Source organism: Acipenser ruthenus, chromosome 10 (genome assembly GCF_902713425.1).
Source record: "Acipenser ruthenus chromosome 10, fAciRut3.2 maternal haplotype, whole genome shotgun sequence".
In the NCBI taxonomy this organism is placed as follows: domain Eukaryota; kingdom Metazoa; phylum Chordata; class Actinopteri; order Acipenseriformes; family Acipenseridae; genus Acipenser; species Acipenser ruthenus.
The window spans coordinates 6,513,545-6,526,444 of NC_081198.1; positions in this window are offsets into that span (position 1 = coordinate 6,513,545).

A 12,900-nucleotide genomic window follows, 5' to 3' on the forward strand; every position below is an offset into this window, starting at 1 on the left:
AATAAGAATAGGCTGGAATTTCCAAACAGACCATCACAATCAAACTTGTCAAAAAGATTGCTCTGTGATCTGATCCTAGTAGTGTAGCGGCTTTATTTTCACACTGCAGTCACATTTTGCATTTTATAATAATCTAACAAACTAAATGTACTAACTAGCTAAAAGTAACCTAAACAAGTAGCATTGATATTTAATTTAACTTGCCTGTAAAGCTTAACCTGTTCCTTTGTATACAGTAGAAAATAATAGCAAAATAAACAGATTTCCACATTCTTATTTATCACGCTAGGTAATCAAACTAAACTAAAGAACTCTGGATTGGTAGTAAATGGACTGTAAAATGGGATCAAAGTATCATATTTACAGTATGTCCCAACTAATTTCCAGCTTAGCTAGCTCATTTCTAGCAAGCCTGATTTTCTGTTAAAGCTGTTTCAAACCAGACACAAACAAAACAATCTACCCAATTGTGCCTAAAATTTTTTAAAAGATTTGCAACTCAATCGCGTCTTTATGAGTGCAATGCTGACTCTTTTTACAAGGCTCAAGTAAAAAAATCAATTGGCCGTGAAACTGCTTTGCAAATTGTGATTCGTTATGGCCATACCAGAGGCAAAGCGACCATTATAAATATATAAATATTTGAGAAGAATTTGCTGTTTTGCTCGCCATTTGTGTTATGCTAATCTAGAATTGTATTTTAGTAAAATAATCAAATCAGAAACCATCAAAGAAAGCTATCTAAATGCTCCTGCTTCATACTGTTTTAGGCAGTAAAAGCTCCCACATATATTCAATGGATGCAATGAGTTTTTGCCAGCAGGAAATATGGAATTCAATGTAAAAGAGGTTTAGTGAATAACAAAGACTGGGCTTGTTAATCATGGATATATATCAGGGAATAAATATCCCCTCTAAAGCAATTCAATTGGTCAGGTAGCAACAGTAAACCATGGGTAAGAGGATGGTAAGGTTGTGATGCTGTGTCATAGGCAGCTCTTTCAAGGCAGGTCTATAACAGCACTCAGCATGACTACTATTATTATTATTATTATTATTATTATTATTTATTTCTTAGCAGACGCCCTTATCCAGGGCGACTTACAATTGTTACAAGATATCACATTATTTTTTACATACAATTACCCATTTATACAGTTGGGTTTTTACTGGAGCAATTTAGGTAAAGTACCTTGCTCAAGGGTACAGCAGCAGTGTCCCATACCAGGGATTGAACCCACAACCCTCCGGTCAAGAGTCCAGAGCCCTAATCACTGCGCCACACTGCTGCCCGTAAGGGACCAAACTGTCCCATTGTTCTAGAGCACTTATGAAACACAGTATGTTTTTAATAGGGTTTTCCATCACAAAATCTGGGTCTCTCAATACATTATCATTGTGGGGTTTTGCCCATATGAAAAATACTATAGTATACTACAGTATTGAAATATAATGCGGCCAAATATAACATAAAGTTGTTTCTTGTAAATGTTAGATGGCCTCATAGCTGGAAACATGTTGCCAATTAAGGAATGAAGGGTGTCGGTGAGATGGCCGCCCACTCTTGCTTGGCAGTGCTGGATACCAGTGATGCATCTGATGGAATTAGATGCATCACTGGTATCAGATCTGTGGAATTAGATCTGTTTTTGATCTAAAAACACCTTTCTTGATTTTATAAACTGTTTTCTTGAACTTTATTATTCCAGTAAAACAATCTGGCACACTGTACAGAAAACTTAATTGCATTGTCTGCATTCTAGGGCAGAGCTGAGGCACAGCATAATATTTGAAATGTTGTGAAGAAAGCAAGGTTTTAAAAATGTCAGTTAAGCGCAAACACAATAACAGTAATAATAGTTCAGACTAGGATTTATGCAACATTCTTTTTCATACAGCACAGTAGCAGAAGAACACAAGCTGACTGGATTCACCTGTGTCTGTGCTGTGTTACTGGCCCCAGTAGTTTCTGAAGAAAAAAATAAAATGGTCTAAATCAGAGTTCTTTTGTGGTAACTCTGCCAGCCTGTAATGACTAAGGGTCATTTTCTATCTGGCATCTATAGAAATATCTAAATGGAAAAGAGGACACAGGCTTGAAGTTAACTTAAATGACATGGTTCTGATTGCATTTTTTTTTTTTTAAATAGGGAAAATCACTGCCAGGATAAAATGTTGAAGCAGGTGATGGAAAATGAAATAACCCCAAGGAGGCAGGTTCAGAAAGAAACCAGGTAATAACATTCCTAGCGAAAGGGAATGAGGGTAACTATTATAAAGAGGCATCTTGATGCTGTGAGTAGTAAAAGTGGAAGGCTGTGTACCAGATGGTGCCATTGCTATAGAGGACGAATAGTTCAGAGTAAAACACAGACAAGTAGTGCACCTCATCTTAACTTACCACATGCACTATATTGGTTCTTCATGCAGCATTTCATAGGCATTCAGCACAGCCTTTAAGGACAATTTATGGAAATACAAACCAGAAAATGTGCTGACAGTTTTAATGTCTGTTACATTTGAACTGTATAAGGTTATAAAGTTTTGCACATAAAATGTAATGAGGATTTAAAAATATATATATGACCCCACAAAGCTAAATAAACCCTCCAAACAGTTTTTTTTAGACTAGCTGACAGTGACACTGATTATTATAATACAATTTTCTCTGTTAGCCGGGCAACATCAATTGTTTTAGAGCAACTTATTGATCCAAAATGGGAACAACTTTATTTTTAACAATATCATAACATATTTTTTTACTTTCACGGGTATTACTTTTCAGACTTGATTTATAAGTGACCCTAACGTAACTCTTAAGCGATTATAAAAAGCTATTAAAAGTTATTTACATTTATTTTCAAATAACTATGAAAATCTTTCATTTAAGCCAAAGCATCATAAATCTGTAATTTTTGTTTGTTTGTTATTAGAGAATACTATATTGCTGGTACGTAGTGGCAATCTAGTATGGGCTATTTGACTGGATCAGGCTAATCATAATGAGTAGGTATATTTGAGGTTAGTGCTGAAACAATGTCAATGTCTTGATCCTCTGTGGATGCAAATTCTTCATCCTTGTCATCATATATATATATAAATATATTTTAATCACCAAATCTTACTTACATCTATTTTGAGGATATATGGTTCCTGTAAGTGAAATACAATGCATTAGTGCAGATTGATGAGTGTGGATGCATTAGTGTAGACAAATATTTATTGGCATTTCAGTCAAAGTAAGTAAATCTTACATAGATATTGTAACATGATGCGATTGGACATTCATTCACCTTCACTGCTTTGCTTTATGGTTTATCTTTTGTATTACTAATTGCATTAATAATGCAAGCAATGAAATCAAGCAGCTTTTGAAAACAGCTCATATTTTTAGTGTGTCTTCATGACCGACAAAAACGGGGCATGCATTTTCAAGATAAAGCACAGGCAGCAAACAGCTAGTGCAGAATGCATGATGAAAGGCGTGGTGTTCCTCGGTATCTCTTGAGATGTTCTTTCTGCACAGTACTGTGCACTCTTGCAAAGCACTGACACATCTGTGATGGAAGACAAGAAAAACACCTGCACTTAATAACATTTTTAACAATAACAGACTGCAGATACGTTGCTTATGGTCTGCTTGCCGCACAAATATGATCAATTATTTTAGACGCACCGTACTTGGCACTGGAAAGTCTGAATAACGTCCGGCTAGAATGAAGGTTATTTTCCAGCTGGTTTCTTAAGAAGTACAAATAATAAGAATAACACCTTGAGAAAATGTTTTGGGGGTTTCTTAGTACAGTACCAATGTGTATATCAACACAGAACATTGTGTATTATTATTATTATTTATTTCTTAGCAGACGCCCTTATCCAGGGCGACTTACAATTGTTACAAGATATCACATTATACATTATTTCACATTATACAGATATCACATTATTTTTACATACAATTACCCATTTATACAGTTGGGTTTTTACTGGAGCAATCTAGGTAAAGTACCTTGCTCAAGGGTACAACAGCAGTGTCCCCCACTGGGGATTGAACCCACAACCCTCCGGTCAAGAGTCCAGAGCCCTAACCACTACTCCACACTGCTGTGTAATCATGCTTATGTTCTTTCTCAAACACCTTTGCAGGTAATTCTGTGTCCAGTGATGCTTGAGGTCTGTTATGCTATTCCAGTCAATCGCATTGAACCAGATGAATCCTGATTCTGTCAGTGCTAACAGAAAGAAACTTCCATAACTTAACTCAAATATAAACATAAGCAGTAAAACTTCAATGAAACTATGTCGAACTTCTGCTTCTTATACTTCAATTTCAAATAGTGTAAGACTGTAAAAATATATTGATGGGTATACTGGTCACCTTTGATACTGACATATCTAACACAGCACCATGTGCTTCATTGGAATTAGGCCAAAGTTATTGCAGCAACTTCCATAAAAATCATAATTCGTCATATTTGGATCACCTCCATTATAGACTTGAAAATGTTGTTTTACTTTTTGTTAATTGACTCCTGACCTTTAAAAAGGCTGCAACTTTACAAACAAATAAAAGATAAATGGTCATTCTGTTAAATTGATTACCTTAAGTAAACTGTGATGTCAGACAATAATGTTCATTACAAAATCCTTAGCTGTCCCTTTGGTGCGTGGAAGCAGTTGTGTAATTTAACATTTTTAAAGAACAAGAAACAGCTGTTTTTCATTCAACACTATTTAACCCTTTGTTCCCCTCTATTACAATATATAATGTACATCATGGCCAATTCAATAATAAACAAACAAAAAACATGCAATGACTGAAAACAATTGAAATCATGGCATTCAGACCACATTAAATATGACATAAAATCTAAAATGACAATGTGGAATTGAACAGTGAATAACAGTATACCTGTATCTTGCTTTAAAAGAAATTACTGCTGCAATAACAGAATGACACTAACAGCAGTACTAAAATGCCTTTTCAGAAATCAAGTTTAAACTATAGCAAACTGACAGTGCAATAGAAAATATATCAATTTTTTCCATCTTGTCTATGACATGTAACCAAGTGCCTCAGTACTATAAAAACCATTTCCCATTGTTGGCATATCTAAGGTTTTATGGGTTTTGCCTCTCTGTCATTAATGTACCATTTTTTAAAATAGGGAATGACATTTGTGGTTTGTTTGTATCTTTAAAAGAAATGCCTTTACAAATGCATAAAGGACAAATGTGAAACCTATTAGATATATTTAATGAGCAAAAACCTCATGTCGCATCTTGCATACAAGAATAACATAAATGTCTGCCATTTATGAATCTTGCTGTACAAAGTGTACTTTAGCAGTCAATTCAATAATAACACAGAAGCTATTAGTACCAGTCAGAACCAAATCAACAACAACACAGGGAGCGAGTGACCTCAGGAGAAACCCAGAGGCACGCATTCTTTAGTCTTGTCCTGTGTAGAACTTGTAAACAGTTTGAATTGTTTCCCACTTTTGTTTTATTTTAGTTTCTGGTTAAATAAGAATTTAAAAAATGTAAACGTACCTCTCATGTCTGCTTCCTGCAACCCTACAGGTGCGCAGACTGGAGGTATGCAGAGTGACAGATTCCTGCAAAGAACAGGAGGTGAAATATTAAACAGGGGGTAATAGAAAGAGATGGAGGGTTTATAAGGCTTTCAACGCTACAAATATTGTAGTGTCAACTTTTTGGCCTATATAAGGTATATAAGGGGTTAACATTTCAGCATTCTGTATTGTTAATGGCATACAGTCCCACTGTTAAATACTTACATTAAACTTACGTTACATTAAACAAAACAGAACCAAGTGTGCTTTTGCCTTAAGCTAGCCTTATTCACCCCTCGCCCCCCCCCCCCCCCCGCCCCTCGCCCCCCGCCCCCCGCCCCCCAATGACTAACATAGAAACTGTTTTATGTGTATTCATTATTAATGGAGCCAAGCCATTTCTGTCTGCTTGTACAGTAAAGACTGGATCCAACGAATGCCACTGACTCACAGATACGTAAAGTAATCATTCGGAAAAGATGGAAATACTTAGTAGAAATGAAACACGTGCATTATCTGCTATATGTATTACTAGAAGTTCAGTAGAGAGATAAAATGTGAATTCATATATTTTAGCAATGAATTTAAATCAACCAGGCATTAAGCTAGTCTGTTTTTAGAGAAAGAAGGAGAGTTGTTTCTTCTTGTAAATTGATTTATATCCCGTCAATTTCCTGGATCAAAGCAATCTATACAGTTTCCAGAAACAACAGACAATTGCTTTCATTCTGAGTTTGCTTGTAACAGCTGTTAGTTTGGTACATCTGTGTGCTAAATACAGGTTTTAGAATTTGAAGTGTTTGAAATTATACAACAAAAAAAAATTACAATTCTAATTGTTTGTTTAATATAATAACCATTGAAACCACATGATTGTCATTTTCAACTCCAGGCAACAGAATTTACTAATCTTAAATAAAATCTACAAATAATCAGACCAAGACCAAATAACCACATGTTGAATAGATAAGAAGATACAGTAGGTCTTTTAAAACTCTCAATAAATAGTAGAAAACATTGAGTGTTAATAAAATTCAGTCTACTTGTAATGACCTATTTTAGTGGTGTTTTTAACATGGTCAGAGGGAGAGCCAGGGATGCAACAGACGGCCCTGGGATTGATAAGAAAGTGTGTTTGACATCAGGCTGAAAGTGACTCTGCTAAACCAGGAGGTATTGATGATTATATCAGGGCTGAGAGCTGTTTGTAGCTATTCTTTTTATAGAAGTATCTTCTTTTGTTGCTGTAGCAGGTGTCGACAAGAGGCAGGACAAAGCATGGGCAGATCTACAGCCCAGTGTGCCAGCAGGGGTAGTCTGAAGTCAGCCTTTATTATTGAATCCTTGTTTTTTTATCTTCATTGTTGCCGTGATGAAGGCTTCAGGCTGCTGTATAAACACCAGACATCGGACGGTCAGTACGAGCTTTGCAAAAAAGATACACAGTGAAAATATATTTACAGCTTTAAGTGTTAACTTTGTATTAGATGCATTAGAAGAGTGTAGTACACTTGGAATACAATACACCACCAGTACTTGCCAAGTTTTGGAATTAAGGGAGGCATATATTTTATGATTAAGTAATATAATGCAACCTACATCCTGTACTAGACTTTTAATAGGTATCGTAACCTAAAGTGTTGCAATATCTAGTTAAAGTTGAATGTTATTAGTTATCATATTGCCTTTGTTTCATTATATTATATGGGTTATAAATAAACGCTCAACAGAATAGTCATAGTATGCATGTGATAAACTGTAGTACCGTAATAGTACAGTATTTATATATTTGCCCATGCTAAGCTGCTCTGGAACCAATCTGAACAGTATTGTTGGGATAAGATTGTGACTATAAGGGGACAGTTTTCCAAGCAGCTCCTTTAAATGTCTATAAATCTTTGGCATCCATATCACAGACTAGGGGTTTCGAGTCCTGGTGCTGGAGGGCCGGTGTCCTGGTTTTTGTTCCAACTGTGCCCTAAATTAATTAATTGGACCAATTAAGTTTCTAATACCAAGCTTAGGGACACCAGCCCTCCAGGACCATGATTGGAGACCCCTGATTTAGACAAACAGACCGACAGACAAAGATGCAGCAGTTTTTTTCCCCCACCAATCCTGCACAGCTTAGACTGTAAATGATTTCCACATGATGTAAATGAGCTGTAACGTGTTCATGTAAGATAAGAAACCCGGTCCAAACCAGGAGAAGTCACCCGGGACACATTAGGATGAATAATTTGTGAAGCGTCATGTGGAAGTCTTTAAAACATAGTAATTCTGGTCCATGTTGAAGAAAATATGTGATGCCTTCCCCAGTTTTATTTTTCTGCAGACAGTGATGTATGTTTGTTGGTGTGGACACGACTGGGAGCTAATGGAAAATACTATACAACTGAAAACAGATGTACTGTTTCACAGTCTTGATATCTAGAGAGCAGAAAGCTTAGAGAATTTATATTTCAGTCTGGGTCATGGAGCAGAACACTGACTCATCCAAATGGAAAGCACGTTGGTAGCAGTCAAGGGGTCACCCCCACCTTAGCAGTTGAAGAAATCCTGTTGAAACTGGGCAGAACCACAGTTTATAAACACTCCGCAAAATGACATTCCTTAGAACAGTTAAAGTCAAGTAAAGCAAAAAAGGAACTATTAGTCCATGCATTTCATTAAGATGCCACCTTCAGTAAATTGTACCTTATCCTGCTAATACAGGAATGTTCTGAAATTGATTTGGAATATGAATCAACACAGAAGAGCTTTCAAGTAGTAGTATAATCATTTATGTATTGAAACGGGATAAAAGAAACAAAGAAAAAAGCATCATGGTAATAAAAGAATAATTCACTTTACAATTGTAGTTTGATGAGGCTCTCTGTTGATGTTCTTACTGAGCTAAACCTAAGGACTACGTTTTGATTATAGTTCTGCTATACTTAATTGAAGCGTGCCAAATAGCAAATCAAACCACGACTGAGAAAAGGAATACAGTATGTTTGTGGCACTTTATGCTGCAGTAACATTAAAGAGTTGTGAAGAGTGGGTACAGTAGGTCAGTATAATATGTTGGCCTTCATCAATGTTCAGCTCTGGAACTGTGAGTAAAGTCTGGCCACCATTGTAATATCATAAAGGCAAATACTTTGCATTGGCTATGGAGCTCCGGTGGGTTAGGGAGGCAAAACCAGCAGGGACTGTTTCTCTTCATTTGCGCTACAGTGAACCCTGCAGGACTGGTCTTTGTCCTCCAGAAGCTGGTATAATTGGGCACACTAAATATAAAAAATAAAAAAGCTCACTTTAAGCTATTTGTCACATTCATAAGAAACAGGAAAATTCTTTCTTGATTATACATTAAAAAAAAAAATCCACCTGATTTCACCTGATTTTTTCATTAAATAATTCTACCCGATTTTTTAAAAAGCATTCACCCGAATTTTGAAAAGAATGTCACCCGAAAATCAGACACCCTAGGTATAATGAATACAGAATTATTGAATGATGATGTAACCAAGCTGTGATAATGAGGAGGGAATTATTGAAGGATGATGTAACTAAGTCAGGTATAAAACAAGCTTATTGTTTAATCAGAGGAAGAATAGAAGAGAAAGCTGCCACTCTGGATCTCTGAAATTGGTAAATATGCTCATTTATATTATATTATTAGTATTAAACTGACTAATTGTTGTATTGAGCAAATCACTCTGGGTTAATCAATAACAAAGACTCACACCAGTGAGCCACTTGTATAGCAATACATGATTTCCACCCACTGGTAACTGCAATAAAAGTTTGCTTATGTAATAGTCACTTCCTGAGTCCAACATCATTGCCAGAGGTTGGCATTCAGTTAATTATCGATTGGAAAGTGAGTTGAAATAAATACAAACTAATTTAGATAAACTAAAAGTGTCAAATAAGAACTGGAGCTGGAAACAGGGAGAATGGTCTTAACAGGGGTCTACTCTGTAGTTGTATTATAGTTTGTTTCTGCACTTGGAACAGAATGGAAATTACCATTGACATTTATTGGCTTCAGGTTTTACTGCTGTAATACTAAAGAAAAACCAACTGCAATTAATGCGTCTATTTTTATTTTCCTTTCACATTGAAGAATGATTTCCTATAAATTATATTTGGAAGAAGTGTTTCTTTATTTCATCTATTAAACATCACTGCAGTTGAAGGGCATGGTGAGTTATGCAAGAATGGTTTGAATTCTGCTCTGGCTAAGCTGAAGATCTTGGTAGAGATTTTCAAGGTAATAATTATAGGAGGTCTAGTGATTAGAACTATATCAGAAAGGCAGATACTCTGACCAGAGATACTTTACAATTTCTACATTGACAGAACATTACATTTCGTATCCTATTATGTGTTCCTTATCATTCTCCTTAGATCTTCTGGGCTTACTAACTAGTCCACATTTATTCAGTGTGATTGTTGCAGAAACGATCACCAGGGGTGTGTAACTGTAAATCCATTTCAGCTGTGGCAATGGAGTTAGTAAATGCAAAATCTCAAAAAAATAAAGAGATTGCAGTTTCCAAGGAGACTTGTATTATATATCTCAACCACTAGCGAGATGTGTTCCTACCAGGCAATACAAACACACTGTGCTTCAAAATGTAGTTTTATTTGCAGGGACAGACATTACTCGTCCAGTTTTAATAAAAAGATATTGCACCCCTGTTATTTCCCGGTGCTCAGCCTTGTTACTGTATATTAGCGTTTTATAATGTTAACATGAGCTTTTGATTCTTTTTCTAAAGCAGTGGTATGTTTGGGAGGTGTCCTACTCTAACTGGATTTCATAGTGCCACGAAACAAGATGGGCTTATAAAGTAAAATCTTCTTACATATTATATTTTAAAGACCATAGGGAGCATTACACATGTAATGTTCTGACATTAATTTAACCACATACTAATTTGACTTTATATATTGCACAATTTCCATTAATCATGGTAGGATACTCTGACGGGAATACATTGCTTAAGACTGTATTTTTGGATCTGATTCGGAAGCACTGTTGAATACCTTCCATTCTGGATACATACCAGTTTACCAAATTGGATCCACATGCTCATTTAGCTTCAGTGCATTCAATTCATACGATTTATTGTACAAGTTGTTATTTAAAAAAGAACATATCTCAAGTGATGTGCTTAAATCAAAAAATAACGCACACCTGATAAACATTATGAATGTGACTTGGGCCTCTGTGTGGGTTTTGATAAATACTTTAGCTACAAAGTAACCAGTCTGTTCCAAAGAATGTCCTGAAGTCCTGTTCTGTTTCTAATCTATCTCCTTCTAATTGGTTCAATGATAAGACCAAGTCAACCCTCTCTGTCAGTACCTTTCAAATTCCTATTACTTTCAATGGCACGATTTGTACAGAATCATGTGAATGTGCAGCCTCAAAATTCTCATGAGCATTAGATCTGCCATCCCAGAAAACCTCAAGCTTTTCTTGCATGGTTCTTGGTGGCTAAAGGGTGGGGTAAGCACACCACGAAACCACTGCTGCTGCGGCTGCTTGAAAACAAAGACAGCAGGTATGTTTGAAAGGACTGTGTAGGTCAAATAAAAAAAGGTTTCACCAGCTCTTTGATAAAGATAAAATGCAAACAAAAGCACATTGATTCCACTATTTATAAGTATGTGTTTTGTCTTTTGTGTAAAGTTGTCATAAGCTAATTTCTACCAGCTGCACATTTTTACATGCTCTAGCAACGAAAGGAAAACAAACAGGAAATTGCAACATAGCTCATTCAACTAAGAAGAGATTATATAGAAACGGAAAAAATATGACCTGATCAGAGAATGAATGATGACCAAAAGAAATATCCACTTGAAAACATATTGCTCCACACCATTTGCAGCTCGGCCAAAAAAACACACAGAATATAAACACATTTGCATTTCAGCTATTGAGAAATGTAGCAGACATGAATAAAAAAAAAAAAACCCTTTAAAAATACAGCTTTTTTGGTCAGTTGTAAGGGTTGTGTCTAGTAATGTTTTCCATTATGTGGTCCAACAGCAGTGGTTAATAGAAAGCCAGAGATGATTCAGAAATACAGGAGAGTGTCAGTATTAAATGAAAATGCTAGCTGCTGCCTTTTGAGCACATACAGTGTTTGTAGTTCAAGTGTAGTAAATATACTGAATTTACTTCAGGAGTTAGGAGACTGATTTTCTGTATTTTTATTTTTCATTCTGATGACTAATATAAAATGTCATTCCCTACCTCTATGCATTGTATATATGTGGAGTTCTTTATTTACATTGGATGGTTCTTGCTAACAGAGTTCACTGAATCACGAATGTAGATGTGTATCAAGCAGCACCTCCTTTTTGGCAGGAAAGGACAAGGTTGTTAAAGAAAGCCATGCATACCTTCAGGGTCTGTTAATGAGGGGACTATAACAATCACATGTCATTGCTTTTACCCTTCATGGGTAAGCAAATGTTCCGATTTTTAATCCAGCAAAGTTCTCAATATATTTTTCTTTCTATAAAGTTGTTTTCCAGTGCTGTACATATCAACGGCAGTGGTGACAGCCTCTGAGATTTTATAATGAGCAAGTGAGACATAATAACTGTGAAAGAATCGCACTCACTACGGTTCGTTGCCCCTTTAAAACACTGACCCAACACACAGAAATTGATTTTTTTAGCGCGGTTGCGCTATTTTTAATGAAACACAAAAAACAAAACAAATACCTAGCTCTTCTTTAAGCAATAACTAAAACAAAACAGGAACCTAAACTGAAAACAGGACAGCTAAGCTGTTTACCTGTACAAAAACAAACCAACAAAACAGCACACACACACACCAAAAGGATTCACTCTACCGTTTTCTTTTTTTAAATAACGGCTGTACCCACACACCAGCACAGTCGGGCCTCTGCCCTCTTCAGCAGCCGCCCAGAGAAGACTGACTGCTCTCCTTTTAAACCCTGCACCTGGCTCCAATTTTCAATAGTAGCCAGGTGCAGGTAATGATTAATAATAAAACAATTAACAAAAACAATTAAATAATTAAACAAAACAATTAAACCAGACAGATGTGCATTCCGCACATGTTTTTTTCTGCAGAGAGGTTTTAACCCCCTCCCTGCCATCTCACATAACATAAAGAATAATATATTGGACACAGAGACTACGGTGGTGTAACAGGCTGTGTTGCCCGGGCTCACAAATGATAATATTCTGGTGGCAGATACACCCAGCAGGTAGTCCACATCACTCCACAATCAACACAATGCTTGAGAAAGAGCCAGGAATGAATGTTAGGTCAGTGTTCAAGTCG